The following is an 18,200-nucleotide window of genomic DNA, read 5'->3' as shown; positions in this document are numbered from 1 at the left end:
AAGTTGAGATTTATAGTAAAAACAGGACATAAATTTGATCTGTTCCCTTTACAAAAAGCTTCACTATGATGCTGCGCTTTTGCTAAGCGCTATGGGGAACAATTTATAGCCTCGGCTGATGTAATCATTAGATGCACCTGCGGCCAGGCTATAAATGGATACATCACCAGGTGTCGTCAGAAACTCTTTTTTTCAGAGCGATTCTGTGTCTGTGTGTTTTACAAACCCTGTCAAAACTTTCTTTCCTCTGTTAGGAGTTATAATTTGTTAGGCAGTGTGCAGTGAACCTTTTTCTCTTTTCTCTTCTGTTTAGAAAATATTATATATATATATATATATATATATATATATATATATATATATATATATATATATATATATAAAAAAGAAAAGAAAAAAAGAGAGAATGACTGAAAGCCGCAAACGATGTTTTGCTCTGTTTGTTTGGGGGAAGAGCACGCTGCTCTCGCGTTGCAGCAGGGCGGGTGCGAGCACTGCGATTTGCTTTAACAGGCAAAGTGCTTCGCGCTCGCCTCGCTTGCTTCCGGGAGTCAGCACTCACGAAAAAAAAGATCGTTCGTGGGGCTCTTGCATGGATTTGGCTGAGGAGCAAGAGATGGGTTGATCCCTTTCTCTCGCTCTCTCTCCCCAAACCCAGCTGGTCCTTCACATGATCTCGAAGCGCGTTCCGACGCTTCTTCGGATCATGAGGAGGATCGTGATTCTCTTCCCACCTCCGAGCTTTCCGTCCGCGATAAATAAATCTACGGAGGAATTGATCGATGTTGTTACTCGTGCGGTTGCCAGATTGGACTGGCCACGCGAAAAAGAGACCCCCATACCCTCCAAATTAGGGGATAGATTGTATCTTCCAGTCTAAGAAAGGGAACGCCTCATGAGTCCCTTCCCTTCTTTGATAACCTCCATGAAGAGCTTTTTCACTCATAAAGGAACCCCTAAAAAAAAAAAAATTTGTTCCTGTGTTCACATTCCCTCGACATCATTATATTCGACTATTGTGGACGTGCTGAGGCACGGGGGTATTCAGTGATGCCGCCGGTCGGAGAGACGCTTGCGGGCTATCTCTCGCCGGGCTCGGTTTATCTCGACAAGCCCTCGACAAGCCCTCAACAGGAAGTGTTGAAATCTAATACCCATCTCAGAGATCCTGGCAGCGTGGAAACTTCTGCCAGATATATTCTTTTCTGTGGGTCTTATAAGAGCGTCAGCATTTAATTCTCTCGCCGCTTTTCCGTGTTTCAACGGCGTGTTCTCACTACCGTAAACCGGATTTCTTTTTTATGTAAAAAACCCCCCAAAAAACTCAAATCTCCTGGTTAAAGGGGCCATGGTATGTGTTCCCCTTCCAGAGAGAGAGTTAGGTTATTACACTAAATACTTCCCGTGGAGGGTGGGGGGTGGCGTCTGGCTTAGATCTTAAAGCTTGAACTACCCGTGGGTGTTCAAGTCCTAGATGACGCCTATCAAGACGTTCGAGTCTCAAGCCCTACAACTCATTTGGCTGGTCACCATCGATCTTATGACACATTCAATACTTCATTTAAAAGTTCTGCCACAACATGGAAAGTTCCTGAGGTTCGCTTCTGGGGGTGAAGTCTTCCAGTGTCAGGTTCTTTCACTCGGCCTAGCCCTTTTTACCCGCACATTCACAATGCGTGATGTAGCGCTGGCTCCTTATGACTCCGGGGCATCTGCATTCTGAATTATGTAGACGACTGGCTGATCCTAGCGCAGTTCCAGGAACTGGCAGTTCAGCACAGGGACATTGTCTTAGCTCATCTGTTTCTCTGGGGTTGAGGCTCAACGCCAAGAAAAGCGTCCTATCTCCCAATCAGAACACTGTCTATCGGGGCATCGTATGGAGTTCAATCACAATGCGGGCACAAATGTCTCCTACTAGGATTGAGTCCATTCAGATCACCCTGAGCAAATTCAGGCTAGGTCAAGGTTGCACAGTATCAACGATTTCCGGGTCTCAGGGCGACCGCGACCTCGGTGATCCCTCAGGACCTTCTGCTCATGAGACCATTTTTGTTGTGGCCCAAAGCCAGGGGATTTCTTCCAAGGGCCAAAACCCCTAGGCTAATAAGGGTTACGCGCCTCAGGCTTCGTTCCCTTTATATGTGGTTCAGACCCCGGTTTTCTACTCAATGTACTCAAGTAGGTGAATTGGGATGCAGCATTGCACTCGCAATTTCTCGCAACTCACTTTTTTCCAGTGATCCTACTCATCAAAATAAAACTCCCTTTTTCCCCAAACACCATGAAATCCACTATTCTAATACTACCATAAAACATGTACTCATAGATTTCACAGATTTGACTCTTACACAAGGAAAGCGAGAGAGCAAGAGGAGAGAAACAGTTGAGAGAGAAATATTGATTGAAAGAAAAGGCTTGACTCTTAGCTGGAGAGCCAACAACAACATGGGAATGCATCTCGTGTTAAGACTTCTAGCTGTCTGTGGCTAATTCCAAGATTTAATTAACAGGAAGAAGATTTGTGTTTTGATGCCTTTGTTTTTGAAGCAGAAAGGTAATTCGTAAGACTCCAATGGTTTAATCAATGTCTTCTTAAGTAGTCCAATCGATTCTGGGTGAGAACAACAGACCAAAATATAACTCCTTTTTCATTATAAATCTGACATAAGCAGTCTTCTTGGCAATCATCATTTCAAGCTCAATTACACTTCTAGCATTCTGTGCATGCACCAAACGTTAGGAAGTGTAATCAAGCTTGAAATCATAATCGTGCCTGAAGACTGCAATGTCAAGATGTACAGTTAAAATAAGTTACATTTTGGTTTGTTCTTGCCTAAAACTGATTGGATCTCTGCAGAAGACATGGACACTGGAACCTTTATGCTGCTTTAATGCCCATTTGGAACTTTACTCCCTATTTATTTGGATTGTATAGATCAAATCATATCTCCATAAAATATATTTGCTTGTGTTCCACGGAGAAAAGAAAGCCATTTAAGTTTGAGATCACATTAGGGTGAGTAAATGATGCAAGAATTTTCATTTTTTGGTGAACTATTCCTTTAAACTGGCTGCCCCTGAGACAAAGCCCTTTACTGCCAAGAGAATTGTAATTTTTCAACTATCCCTTTAGGTCAGTAGCAGTGGTAGTAGAGTCATACATTTGTATTGTCTCTGATAGTTTTGTGTTGTCAGGAATGGTGGTGGTGGCACCTGGAGTTGCAGAAATGTCTGTGAACATTTTGAAGGACACCGGTGTGGTTCATTTTCTATTGTTGCAGAAAGTAGTTGACTTGCTCGAATCCACCAATCTAAAGTTGCCTTTATTGCTTCAGGGTTTTGGAGGTCAGTTAAAACTAACTTCCAACTTAGTAAGTGGTTATGTCACACTTGTGTTGTGACATCTCTGCCTGTCCCTGGGGTCTCAAAGATTCTGGGTAATGACTTGGAAGGTGTTCAATTGTGTGTCATCCCCATAGTTAGTCCAATGCCCTGCAGGCCCAGAGTGGCTAATTAGGAGGACCATAAGTATTCCTGATGGGGCCGCTCAAAAATTGGATCAGCAGGTCCACATGTTAATAAATAAACTGTCAGTCATATGTCACGTATCAGTTGCCAACTGTCCGTATCATCCGGTATACAAGGTACAAGAATTCTGTTCCGTATTAAAGCAGACACAGTACTATACTATATAGTTTACACCCAAACAAATGAGAGAGTGAGCTGTGAGAAATGAAACATTGGCTGTTGTGGCACTTGACAGCAGTGGAATGATCATGGACGATCCAGAGAGCACAGATACTATTAGCTGAATTATTGAACGTGCTTTTGAAACAAGTTCAGTATTGATTGTAGTATCACAATCTCAACCAGTTCATCTCTGACCTCATTTCATGCAGTGCAGAATGATAACAACAATATTCTTTACTGTCACAAAATAAAAGAATACTTAAAGTAAACAAATACAGATGCAACAACATGACACAGCATGAAAAAAGAGGACTTTACGGCTCTCAAAAGATTAAACGCAATGAAACAAACTGCAGAGTGCTTTAAATATTATGCAATAAAGCCTGATCTTCATACAGAGACAATATCCTTATTACCGGAGTTCATAACATTTACATTCCAAGTAAAGGAAAAATAAGTCCTGCCCTGGTGCCCTGCAGAGCAAAAGAAACTAAATCTATGTCCCAGCAGTATCTAGAAGTGTCCCCTGCTTGTGTAGTCATCCAAGCCCGATTGTGTGCTAGGGAGACTGCACAGAGCATAAAGATGTTGTCTCCTTTTGTTGTAATTGTCATGCAATCAGATTGCAGGAATGCCAAACCAGAAGATTCCTATGGCTCCCCTTTGTTCATTGCCTGTTTTTGAAGAGCCCTTTTCTCATTTTATGATCTACTGTGTCAGGCCTTTGCTCAAAACCAAAAAAGGTAATGAGAATGTCTTTACTATGATGGGTATGTGTACCTGTTTTCCAGAAGTCGTGTCTTTGAGGAACATAAAAACAAATGCGATTGTAGATGTCCTTATGCAGTTTTTCTTGGGTTGGATTGCCTTGTGAGGAGCAGGCTGATCAGGGTACCAATTTTACCTTGTGTCTTTTTCAGAATGTTTTGATTGAGTTGGGGATTTAACAGATTACATACTATCTAAACCACCCAGATGCCCAAAGGGTGATTAAAATATCCATCAGACATTTAAAAGCATGAATTGAATATATAGTGTGAAAAGCCCTGGAGATTGGGAGAGCTCTACCATGTGTACTCTGTGCTGTTCATGACTTGGTAAATTAGTCAACTCCTTTGAGTTAGTATATAGTCACAAAAAGATGGGTCCTTTAAAATGGTGACAGAAAGTTTTCTTCAGCCTCAGGTAAGAGACAGTGTCCTCCAATATGTCTCTGGCTTTACAGATTGTCTATGGTAAGCCAGGGAGTTGACGAAAGAAAATATGAAACACCGACATGATAAGATAGCGATATCACAGTCCTTTTCTGTGTGAGATAGAGTGATAGTACTGACCCCTGTGGGTGGATATAAGTTGAGCACTTGTTTTAATGGTCCTTGTGGCGAGTACTCCAGTCTGACATGTTCCTGTCGGCTGTGTGCTGGCAGGTCCACTGAATCCATCTGGTTTCAATCTAAGTGAAGATAGGGTTGCAGTGAAGATAGTGAAATTACATGAGCACCTTGCTCATTTGTCCAAAGAGCAGTGTGCCGTTGTGGTGACATTGATACAGGCTTATCCGACCATTTTAAGGATGTGCCAGGACACACCTCACTAATCACACACAACTAGGAGAAAGGAGAAACCACACACACACAAAAAAACATCCCTATAGGTTGAATACCAAGTAAGCATGTTTTAGTTCAGGAAGATCTTGCTTACATGTGCAGGACAGGGGTGCTGGAGGAAGCCAGAGTGATTGGAATTTTCCATTTGTGCGCATACCCACACCAGATGGGTAGAAGGTATGCTGTTTAGTGGCCTAATAGTTTTATTTTGATCTTGTTACATATGGATCATGAAGATCTTCGAAATCTCATAGTGCTGTTCTCTATTATACCTGTTAATAGGTCCCGACCCTGGGTTATTAAAAGATGTCAAAAGGGGGAGTACCTATGTATCACCTGCAATTCCTTATGTCACACAGCTGGTCCCGGGGGCTGCGCAAATATGTATTTCCCCAGTGAGCCTACATGCACAAGTCCTGTGCAAGGTCATGGAGGTCGAGGAACAAGTCATTCTCGTGGCCCCCCTCTGTCCCACTCGGACTTGGCTCTCGGATCTCACGCTCACGCTACAAAGCAGTGGACGGAAAGTCATTAGGGAAGCACGACCTGATCATCAGGTTCCTTAGAGGCGCCAGGAGGCTGAACCCTCCTAGGCCATGCCTGTTCCACTAATGGGATCTCTCTGTTGTCCTCTCGGGCCTTCGGGGAGCCGGTTTGAGCAGCTAGATTCAGTCGAACTAAAGGCTCACTTCCATCAAGAGGGCTGGGGACCTGCAAGTGTTCTGTCAGTGACACTTGCCTGGAGTTCGGTCCGGCAGACTCTCAAATCATCCTGAGACCCTGACCGGGCTACGTGCCCAAGGTTCCTAGAACCCCATTCAAGGATCAGGCAGTGAACCTGCAAGCGCTGCCCTGGGAAGAAGCAGGCCCAGCCTTAGTGTTGATGTGTCCGGTGTGTGATTTGCGCACCTATTTGGATCACACGCAGAGCTTTAGACACTCAGAGCAGCTCTATGTGCGTTGCGTTGACCTACTAGACCCAGGCTGTGACACCCCCCCAATATCCACTGTGATGTATTTTCCCTGTCGGCGGACCTGCGTCTCCCTTGGGTAGAGCTCCCTCTGTACCCCAGTCACTGTGTTTGTAGAGCTCCTCCCCTTCAGGGCAAGACCTATCACCGCGCCACTTCCATGTGTGGCTGGTAAGCCAAAGTGACGTATTTGCCACATGTTATCCTCCCCTGTTGGGCAGGATGTGGTCTCTGCAGGGTCTTTTCCCTTGAAAGAATAGGATTGGAAAAGAACGCCTTCCCCGATGCGTGTTATAGCATTAGATGGACCCAGCTGCCTCTAACACTCTATGGAGAGAAAACATAGAGAGAGAAAAGATAGCTAGTTACGTCGCTTCCCTCCCTCAGGGATGTGGGGAAACATATGACATCTCTTGGGGCGTTGGGGAAAGTTACGTGCAGTCTGATGCACCTGGTATTTTCGCAAGCTCCTGCATTAGCAGTCCATGTAACACGTTCAGTGGTGTGGCGTTTTTAGATAGGGACCCCTAGTGTCACTACATCAACACAACGTTGAGTGAGTGACAGAAAGGGAATGTCTCGAAGAGCCTTAAACAGGAATTCTATGAATCTCTTGATCGCCACTTTCCTCAAATGATTCAAATCTTCAGGTCAAAGAGAGGTCTCACTGGGCATTTGAATGATCTTCTGCAAGAAGCCAAGGTTTGTAAATTTTATGTACCAGTGTCAGCATTAATTTGAAGTACGGATGCACCGATGCCACTTTTTCTCTTCCGATCCGACTTCGGAAATCTCAGTACCTGGTTGATACCGATCCAATACCAGTATTGATTTTTTTATGCATAATCAGATTTAGAATATCTTTACATTACTGTGTGGAACTAATTGGGTGTACTCTTTAATATGTAAAGAAACACAAACCTCTAACTACACATTATTTCAATATAAATGTATAGCTTATTAAGAAACACTTTATTAATAACTAGTATACTGGATAATGTAGCAGCAAAATTAACAGTAATTCCAGTCATCAGTAGAAAAGAAGCATTTTTTTTTTTTTTTTTTTTTTGCTAAATGTTTTCAACTTGAATCTGGACTTTAAAGGATTCAGATCTCTTTTTTGTTCAATTTAGTTGTAAGATATCAGCTCACTTTTCATTCCCAGAGTTATTATTTGGAACCCATTCAACTTAAATATTATTATCATTTGTAAACAAATAATAATATATTATAATAGTAATGTATAGTAATATCTCAATCTTGTACCTTTAACTTTTAAACCCTCAAGCTTTTATTTTGACATTCTGAACTCTCCAGGATGCCCTGTATGTGTCTGTTTGTAGACAAGTTCACAGTTGTTTAATTCGCTTCTTATTCTTCTGGTCAAATGCACCTCTGGTGCCGTTCTAAATTCATGTTATAAGTGAACCGAACAATTGAGTATCTACATCTGAGATGTGGTTTGTTAGTAGTGCTCAAATATTAAAATAAAAATAGCCACAATTGTGTGTAAACAGAACAGTGCCATTCACAGACGTGCTGGAGCTGTGATTGCATTTTATATATTTACTTATTAAAGGTCCCCTGACATGAAATTTTCACTTTCTGAGGTTTTTTAACATTAATATTAGTTCCCCTAGCCTGTATTTGGTCACCTCGTGTCTAGAAATTTCAGTCGGTGTAAACCGAGTTTTGGCTATCTTTCTCTGCCTGTGAGAAAATGAGATCTCAGATGGGCTGATCTTGAATCTCCCCCTATATGACGTCATATAGGGGGAGGTTACCTCCCCCTTCTCTGCTTTGCCCGCCCAGAGAATTTGACCCGCCAATGAGAAAACGAGCTAGGAAGTACGAACGCACACGCGTGATTTTAGTTTATCCTCGAGAGATATCATGGCGTGTGATCGAAGCACAAAAGTTGCTGAATAATTGAATGCACAAATGATCACAGAAGTCTTTTTTTACTTCCTTCATCCAATCCCCAGAAGGATCAATGGATAAATTTCATTTACTCTGGGAATGCACCGACACAACACACCAAATTTTTGTATGTCTGCGCCAAACATTTCACAGACGACTGTTTTCACAGACGACTGTTCAGTTTCAGACGACTGAACGTCTGAAACTGAAGTCTGGATCAGTACCAACTCTCTTTGGCTCACCTACAAACCTCGGACAAGTAAGTCAACTAATTATATATAATTGTGTTGCTTTACTATTTATGGTTACCTAGCTTGTTACACGTAGAATGTGGCTGCAACATTAGCTATGCAGCTAACAGCCGAGTTACTGTCGCTAATGTAAAGGTAGATAGCATCAGGTATATGTGTGAATACACACACTGTAACGCAAGTGTTGTTCACTTCTTTGTTATTTGGATATCCGTTCTCCTGTTGGTGATATCTTTACAAAATTACAGACGTTTCAGATCTCTGCGTACTAGAACATCTAACGTTAGGCATAAAAAAACAGTTTTTTCCCCATGCTATCTGCACACACTTGGCTAATGAAGCTCATTCTGATTCAAAGAACTTTTAAGATATATGAAATATAAAATATGTAAATAAAAAATTATCTAATATTTTATAATTTCATTGATCTAATTTTAATTATTAATGTTACTCACTAAACATTCTTATCATGCATGGTACCGTTGCCGCAAGCTGGTCAAGACCACACCCACACTACACCTTGCCCCGCCTTTCTCCTCCTCATTAGCATTTAAAACTACAGACACCGAAACGGCACGTCTGAAGGAAAGCTCATTATGGGTTGGCTTGTAGTGGCTATAATTCTGTACCAAGGCTGAATTTTGTAAAAGAGATTTCAGATACAGTACTAGGGACCACTAAGGCCTATATCAAAGCCTACAAAAAGAAGCATGTCAGGGGACCTTTAAATACAGCCTTTTGTGATTCACAGAGCAATCACACGTCTTCAAGTGGCTTTGAATAAAATGCACGAGTCATATGAGAACTAGTGTTGTCAAAAATACTGGTGCTCCGGTACCAAGTCGGTATTCAAACAAAAATGTTTTTAGTATACTAGATTTTCTGAAGGTACCGGAGTACCGAGTTTTTTACAAACCAGTCTGGCCATTCTCTGTTGACCTCTCTCATCAACAAAACATTTCCATCTTCAAAACTGCCACTCACTGGATGTTTTTTTGTTTTGGCACCATTAAGTGTAAATTCTAGAGACTGTTTTGTTTGAAAATTGGTTTGGCACCAACAATCATCCATGTGATTATCTAATCAGCCAATCATGTGGCAGCAGTGCAGTGCATAAAAACATGCATATACAGGTCAGGAGCTTCAGTTAATGTTCACATAAACCATCAGAATGGGGAAAAATGTGATCTCAGTGATTTGGACCATGGACTAAAGTGAGCATCTGATTCTCCAAAGGGACTCTTTCATGCTTTTAAAAAACACAATTCTGCATTTTTCAGTACTTTGTTGATTTACCCATTGTAGGAATTAATAATTTTCCTAGTTTCATGTGATCACTTGAATGAAAAATATTCTTAATTCAAACTTTTCTTGGTGCCCCAGAAATGACAAACCCTACACTTGGTATAGTCATAATTTTAAGAAACCAGTCAAGCCAAGAAAAACAAAACTCTTAAATTAAAATGATTAATTCCTGGTGGACCTTAGAAACATAATAAACAGGATGGGACATAATGGTTGCTATATCCCTAAAGACATGTGGACTGGCCATCGGAAGAACTGGAACTTTTCCCGGTGGCCCAGCTGCGATATGCCAAAGTGGGCCACGATATGATGAAGGGGCTGCGAAAGTTGCCACAATATGCCGAAGTGTGCCGCGATATGCAGAAATAAAATGCCACAACAACCCCCCCGACCCACCATCACCAGTGCAACAACTTGACAACGCACCCCACCCCCACGCTTAACAAATTGGGCAATTTTTGTTCCCAGTCCGCCCCTGCCTAAAGACATGCCTTATTGTGCAGCAATGGATAATGAGTTGTGATGCCTGTCTAAGAATTGAAGGTTTGTACTCAAATGTGATCACAGAAACATGAGACTCATCTATGAAGTTGTAGAGATGTTTCTGGAGTGAAGGCAGAGCTTGGAATGAAGAAAGGGAAAAACAGTCTTACTTCAGTCATGTGTCTTCCCCTAAAAGCCTACAATATAATCTCAGGGTGTCTGGCAGCTGTTCCAGCACAGAACATCCTCTGCACCTCTGAGACGTCTCATACACTTTGGACAGCACAACGGCTCAACCGTACAGTCATACAGATTCCAATAGTGTCATTAGAGCATCAGTTACCCTGGTCTATTTGCCTTTCAAAGATGTTAATCTCTTAGAGGGCTTAAGTGAATGTTGGTTCTGACCATGACCAGCATTCATGCACACAAAAAAGGATGAGGACTTGGAAGAAAGAGAGTACTAAGACAGGGATGTTTTATTAGCATATCTGATTCAAACTAAAATAACAAAAATAGAGTTGGATTAAATTGTATATCATTAATGTATATATGCATATTTAATCTATTTATCAGATTTAATCTTGTTTACGATCTCTGTGCCTCTCCATGGTGAAGCCAGTGAAGGGAACGGTGTATATGGGTAAGTTTAGAAGGCCCTTCAGGAAACCAACAATCCCTCAACCACACACACCACAGCGATGACACATCACAGCGATAGGCTGTTTGTGCAGCTGCCACGACTGCAAAAACATTAAAGTCTTGTGAGGTTTGTGGAAGTGCATGTTATAGAGTAAAACCAGACAAAACTGTTGGAAAGAATATGTCAACTCCCATTTGTTAATGATTGGCTTTGCTTAATCTATGGTTATGAACATTAAATGAAATTATTTATTTGGGTTGTTCTTTTAAAACAGAAGATCATACACAAATACAGTGTCTTTAAAAATAATTTACCCTCTCCTTTTTTCCTTTGGCAGTGTACTGTTTGTGAGTTCTGTTACATCTGTTTAGTCAACCAAATCTGAATGCCTTCAAAAAGATGTTAAACTAAAGTTGACTGAGTGAAAAACTGAGTGAAAGCATAAATACTTCTCATTAAGTCATTGTTCTTATGTTGTTAACATTTGTTGAAACTAATGCAACAGAATGCGATGAAATTAATAATTATGATTTTGATGATTGTACTTAAAGTTCATCTATATGAGTGTCTTTTAAAACCCATGCACTTTAACTCTCAAAAACTGACCTCCATTCCTTACAAAAATGGACCATGGTATCCATAGTTTTTGCCAAAATAGAATAGTTACTATTGCTCATGTCATAAAACATAAATGAATCACAATACACAAATAATCTAATTCAAAATATCTCTGTAATTTCAGTTTGTTTCTTTTACTATTGAAGACAGTGGATGCTAAGGGCCTCAATATTGGTTTAGTAATGACTGTAGTTTATTACATATATTAATTTAGCAAGTGATCAATCAGACTCCTCAACTGACTTTTATTATAAAACGTTTTAATATGTAAAAATGACTGACATTTTAGCCATCACCTCAATGATAAACCAGAGAAGCAAAGCAACAAGCGTCCCATTAATAAACCCATCTTTCAATATTTCATCATGAAGATAACTACTACACATATAACAAATAAACTGCAGCTCTGAAATGACAAATAAAGCATATATAATTTGCGTTCAAATAAACTGATGTGCAAGCCTCAGTTTCTATCTTGTAGTCATTTGTTAGTGTAATAAGATTCGCATAAAGGTAATATAAGGTTTCACCTCCACACAGCGTATATTAAATCAGAAACAGCTCTATTTTACATCATTAGGTGTAAAACAAATGAAAATTCAAGAACAATGGTAAACAGGTGAGCGCAAGCCGGTGACCGTTTGACCAAATTTCAATTCACTTACATGAGATTGCGGTATGTCAGCAAGCGCTTATTCCTCTCTCACGCGTAGGTTGACGCGCTGCTGAATCCTTTCATAAATCATCCGACGGAGAAAGGCGTGCGAGCAGACGTAAAAGGTTAGTGAAATAAGTGGTTAAACGCGATATGACGCGACGAGCTCCGTCATCCGCGGACCTGTAGACTGAAGCCTGGTTTAAAGTGCGAGCGCTGTAATGACCCGCTGCAGCCGCGCGGAGCCCCTCCTTCAGATTACTATAATGATGGGTTAACACTAACCTAAACCAGTAATACTTTCCATCACACTGTCCATGTTACACTTCAAATAAAAACAATAAAAATGCATATATACTTAAATTGGCAACTTTTCTAAACGCACTGTTGAGTGAGTGTGAGAAAAGTTGACCTCTGTTGATATACATGTTGACATTGTGTGTGTGTGTGTGTGTGTGTGTGTGTGTGTGTGTGTGTGTGTGTGTGTGTGTGTGTGTGTGTGTGTGTGTGTGTGTGTGTGTGTGTGTGTCATTAATTGAAATCATGTGGAAAGGGTTTCATGTTTTTCTTCTCTGAGTGTCTCAGCTCAAAATTTGAACACCACTCCTCTATTCTAGAATATTTTGTTTCATTTACATAATTAATGCAGAATCTTTATTTATGTCTTTCAAAATAAGGTAATGACTGATCTTATTGGATAATCTAGTTAGTGTACTGCTTTTCCTGTTCTTACAAAGGTACATAATCCTGTGCTGAACAATAAAGTATGAGACATTTCTGATGCATACTTAAGTGTGTGTCATTCATTTCTCCCCTCATGAGGATCCGGATCGAGACAGCGACTGCAGACCTGACTTGATCATTAGGGGCCAATCCTGAAAATTCCTAACAGTGAGTGATTTTAATGATGTACTTTATGAAACTAACTGGGGGGTCCATGGACATGAGGTGGTCAATTATAATAATCCCTCTTTACAGTATTTCTGCTTTTTGCGTTTTGTATATTTTTATGCAATTTTGCTCCGTTTTATAAATCAAACATGTAAGGCAGAGCAGTTTAAACTAGTATCACTAGTTTGCTAAAAGGTGTTGCCTAAATCTTTCTGATTTAATTAATTGGAGGTCATTTACTGACCTTCATGTTATTTCAAACCCATATGATGTTTCTTTTTATGTGGAACACAAAAAAAAATGTCATACTGCTCTATTCCATTCAGTTCAAAGGGATTGGTACCCCAAATATCAAGCTCCAAAATGGTCCAAAAAATGACCATTAAAGCAGGGCTTGTGCTAAAATGCGATCTTTTGGGGGGCATTTTGATCTTTAGAGTGGGCAATTGGTTGTCTCTTCATTAGACCGAGAGTGTCTAAGAGAGATGCCAGAAGTTTCTTCCACTTCAACCAAGGCTTTTAAAGCCATTCAATAGTTGTGTTACGAACAGATCCAAATTTAAATTGTTCTAGAAATTTGTGAAACATCAGATATAGTCAGTGTCATGTGTCACTGTTCTTGAAGACTCCAAAAGCAGCACTCATTATGTGTCACTAATCTGACACACTTGAGCTCATGCAGATATTACTAGTGACTAGTGAGTTGAACCAGATATGTTCAGAGATAAGAAATCATTTAATAGAACTAAAAAACACTGAACTGTTACTGCCTTCAAAAGTGATGTCAGAATGTTCTTATTAGGTCAGTCTCATGACAAGTATTTCACTGTAGCAGCTTTTTACCTGCAATATCAAAATGTCATTGTTATGCTGTTCTCAGTTCAGATGACATCGTCACAGGCTCAGCAATCTTCAGAATGTATTGTGCATATTATAATGCAAATAGCCCAAATACAACTGTTTCATTACACTTAAATATGAGATTATTTAGATTCCATTCCATTCCAACTCCCTTCCTAAACCTAACCACTTATCAACAATATAAAACATGTAACAGGCTGATAAATGTAGTAACAATAATTGTATTTACATTAAAAAATAATATGTATATCTAACACTACCCCTACGCCTAAAGCTAACCAATAATATAACAACAAACAAACACAATAAAAATGGCATAATAACCAGTGGGAGACTCTGGATTTTCTTTCAGTCAAAGGGGAAGCAAAATGTTGTAGGTCATCTTGAAATTTAAATTCTGAAAATTGACTGTACAATTTAGTTTAGAGTCTAGTTTTAATTTGTACACATTTTGTTTGCATTCTGTTGATGAAGGATAGTTATGTTAGCCAGTTTATGAGACTTATGTGACAAGCTTGTGTAACAAAACCACCTTTCCTACCATTCTCTGTGGCTGCATCTATTAAGTCATGTCGTTTTTCACAACACACATCATTTCAAAGCAGTTTTACAGGAAATCTGTAATATTTATAATGTCTTACAGCGATCATAGTGTAGTTTGATTAAATATGATTGTAAAATGTGTACAGAATTAACATTAAATAATTAAATGTTAATTGTATTTAGAACCCCTGTGAGCAAGCAGAAGGCAACTGTTACACACATAACACGTACAATTTGCTCTTTATTTTGTAGTAAAATTGCAAAAAGTTTCCTGTCCGGTTAATTAACATTAAATAATTAAATGTTAATAGTATTTAGAACCCCTGTGAGCAAGCAGAAGGCGACTATTACACACATAACACGTACAATTTACTCTTTATTTTGTAGTAAAAGTGCAAAAAGTTTCCTGTCCGGTTGGAAAGTGAAAAATACTGAAAGAAATATATGAAAATGCCCAACACATCCATTGTATTCTGACCAAAATCAGTTGAACACACATCATGTTATAATTACAATTGCTGAACTTAGTAGGAACTTCACTAGAGCTAGAGGACTTGAAGGTAGCATCTGTAGCGAGGGCCTGACTGGAGCAAATTTTCAATCCAGGAGTCGCGCACTCATCCAGGCCAACCCATAACCCACAACAAATTTTGAAACATCTAACAAACTACTGTTATCAATCAATCAATCAATCAATCAATCAATCAATCAATCAATCTATCTGTCTGTTGGTCGGTCGGTCGGCATTTATGTATGTATATATATATACAGTATATAGATATACAGTATATAGATATAAAGCATAATTTACAATATTTCTAATGATAATAGGTCTAATAATAATAATAATAAATTGGAAAGCGATAACATTTTTCTTTTTGTGTATATCCCAGCTACTTTTCATCCAACAGATAACATTAGTTAAACGTGGGCTTAACGTGCAGTGCATATGTGTTAAGAGCTACAGTACAATACAGTACAAGCAAAAGATAATTTTTGTGTGTAATATGATCCAGTTGGTGACATGAAGTGAATCTGCATCAGCCAGTGTTTACACACAACAGCGCTCCATGATCGTTCGTATTACTACTACATTACTAAAGCTAGGAAATAGCTTTAAACTGTTTTAAACCAACAACTTCAGCATTAAGGCTCATCACAGCGGAGAGACAAAACAGACTGTTTGATTAAACAAACGCAAGGTGCTTACCTCTTACTGGAGTTTCCACATTGGCGAGGAACTACTGTTTAAAATGGCAGAGAAGATTGTGGTTTCTATAGTGAAAGACTCTTACGCACCGGCTACCACGAAATAGGGAGAAATACCCCCACTTGGATATAATACCCCCCTTTATTTTTCCAATGTGAAAGCTGATCTTCAGAAAGTTGACAGCATCTCTGCTTCACACACGCTCTCTCTCTCTCTCTTTCTCTCTCTCTCTCTCTCTCTCTCTCTCTCGCTCTCTCTCTCACACACACACACACACACACACATATATGTTTGGTTTCCATGTTTTATGGGGACTTTCCATAGACATAATGGTTTTTATACTGTACAAACTTTATATTCTATCCCCTAAACCTAACCCTCACAGAAAACTTTCTGCATTTTTACATTTTCAAAAAACATAATTTAGTATGATTTATAAGCTGTTTTCCTCATGGGGACCGACAAAATGTCCCCACAAGGTCAAAAATTTCGGGTTTTACTATCCTTATGGGGACATTTGGTCCCCACAAAGTGATAAATACATGCTCACACACACACACACATACATCCTTGTTTATCCAATAACTTGTTAGAAACAGCACAAGCCATGATGCTATTTTTGAAGTGACATTTTTGAATTACTAACGGAGGCTTGGACGCATCATTTGTTTTGAACCAGCAATGGCAGATTCTGATCCGTTGCGTAAGCATGTAGTTCCATGCACAAATGCGTTTTTTATGACCGTACTCAGTTTTTAATTTTTTTTATTTTATTTACTTGTTCATTGAACTGTTGTATATAAGCAATATCACACTTGCAATCATGCTATATGGCCCTAAATCAGCACTGCTGTGATTGCTTATGGCACTCAGCCAGCAGCCAAATCACAGCAGTGCTGATGTAGGGCCATATCGCACTCTGCTTTTCAACTGCTTTTATTTTCAGCAAATTTAACGTGTAAATATTTGTATGAACATAAAAATATTAAACAACTAAGACATATTCTGAACAAGTTTCACAGATATGTGACTAACAAAACTGTGTCCCTGAACAAAGAGGGGGTAAAAATCAAAAGTAACAGTCAATATCTAGTGTGGCCACCAGCTGCATTAAGTACTGCAGCGCATCTCCTCCTCATGGACTGCACCAGATTTGCCAGTTCTTGCTGTGAGATGTTACCCCGCTTTTCCACCAAGGCACTTGTAAGTTCCTGGACATTTCTGGGGGGAATGGCCCTAGCCCTCACCCTACGATCCAAAAGGTCCCAGACATGCTCAATGGGATTGAGATCCGGGCTCTTCGCTGGCCATGGTAGAACACTACATTCCTGTCTTGCAGGAAATCACGCACAGAACGAGCCATGTCCACACTGATCCGTTTGTTAAAAAACTAAACAAAACAACAAACAAATTTTCAGTTTACTAACTGTCACAGAGGAGGCTCCAGTACCAACTCCTCTCTGCCACCAGAGGGAGCCTTCTCCGGAATATTAACTATTGGCTCTGAACTCAAATTCCCATAATGCCTCTTACCTGGGACTGATTGCGCTTCACACCTGCACTGCATTTACACACACACATAAAGGACACTTCCACTCACCACTTCTCTGCGAAGTCTTGGTTATCATTTCTGAGTGTTTATCCCGTGTCTTGTTTATCTGGTTTTGATCTTGGACTGTTTCCTCATTTGTACGATTGTTATCTGCCTGGCCTGACTTGGACTGTTCTTGGACTTCTGATTATTGCTGCCTGCCCCGAATTCTGCCTGTTGTCTGGATTACCCCTGCTGTTTGATCTACCTTGCTCTGTCTGCCCTGTTTGACCCCGCCTGTCCGACCTTCCTTATTAAAAGCTGCAAATGGATTCTACTGAGTCTAGTGAATCATTACACTAACAACATTGTTTTCCAAAGTATATGGTAATAGAGAGCATTTTCGGAACCCTCTGTTTTAGGCATGGCCATAACCAGCTATGATGACACCGAGGTCTCAAAATGTTTTAGCTATATGTATACAACTGATTGAACTGAATGGCTATTGTGTCATGTCTCTATTTTGCAGTGCAGCGGATCAGGAGTGAGTCGCAACGGCAGAGAGGGGTCCAAATTGCGTCCATTGCGTGACACTTGAGCAGTCCAAATGGGTCAAAAATGCGTATTAATTGTATTGACAATGCTTGAGTAAGATAGACATGGGAATCTTTAAATGGAACACTTTACAATAGTAGGGGATTTAGCATTAAGCCAAATTATTAACAATATGACTGAAAAGTTTATAAATTCTTCTCTAAAACTGTATTTAGGGGTGAAAAAGGGGTTGGGGTTGTGTGTGTGCGGGGGCAGGGGTGAGGTGTAGGGTTTCACCTCAACGGACTTCACAAATGTTCATGATATGTGTAAACATATCATGTGGATGATATGTGTAAACTAAGCAACATCAATGCATCTTTAAACAAAAATAGTTTTGTGTGGACATGGCCTTAATAGATTGTTTTGGATCCATGTCCTGAGGATCCATGTGAAATTTGGGCACTGCTCTGCCTGCATGGCA

General features: G+C 40.0%; 1 protein-coding gene across 2 annotated transcripts in view; it reads right to left on the bottom strand.

The window, feature by feature from the left end:
• LOC127650242 (CMP-N-acetylneuraminate-beta-galactosamide-alpha-2,3-sialyltransferase 1-like) overlaps positions 1-12,320 on the bottom strand; it is a 104,773-nt gene extending 92,453 nt beyond the window's left edge. For both annotated transcript variants that reach the window (XM_052135555.1, XM_052135554.1), the window contains exon 1: positions 12,157-12,320. The gene's annotated coding sequence lies outside the window, so the exon portion shown is untranslated. The remainder of the gene's footprint in view (positions 1-12,156) is intronic.
• Between the last annotated feature and the right edge of the window lie 5,880 nt (positions 12,321-18,200).

This window comes from Xyrauchen texanus, chromosome 10, assembly GCF_025860055.1.
Source record: "Xyrauchen texanus isolate HMW12.3.18 chromosome 10, RBS_HiC_50CHRs, whole genome shotgun sequence".
Taxonomy (NCBI): domain Eukaryota; kingdom Metazoa; phylum Chordata; class Actinopteri; order Cypriniformes; family Catostomidae; genus Xyrauchen; species Xyrauchen texanus.
The sequence above is the reverse complement of the archived record's forward strand: the minus strand, read 5'-3'. Positions and strand labels throughout refer to the sequence as shown.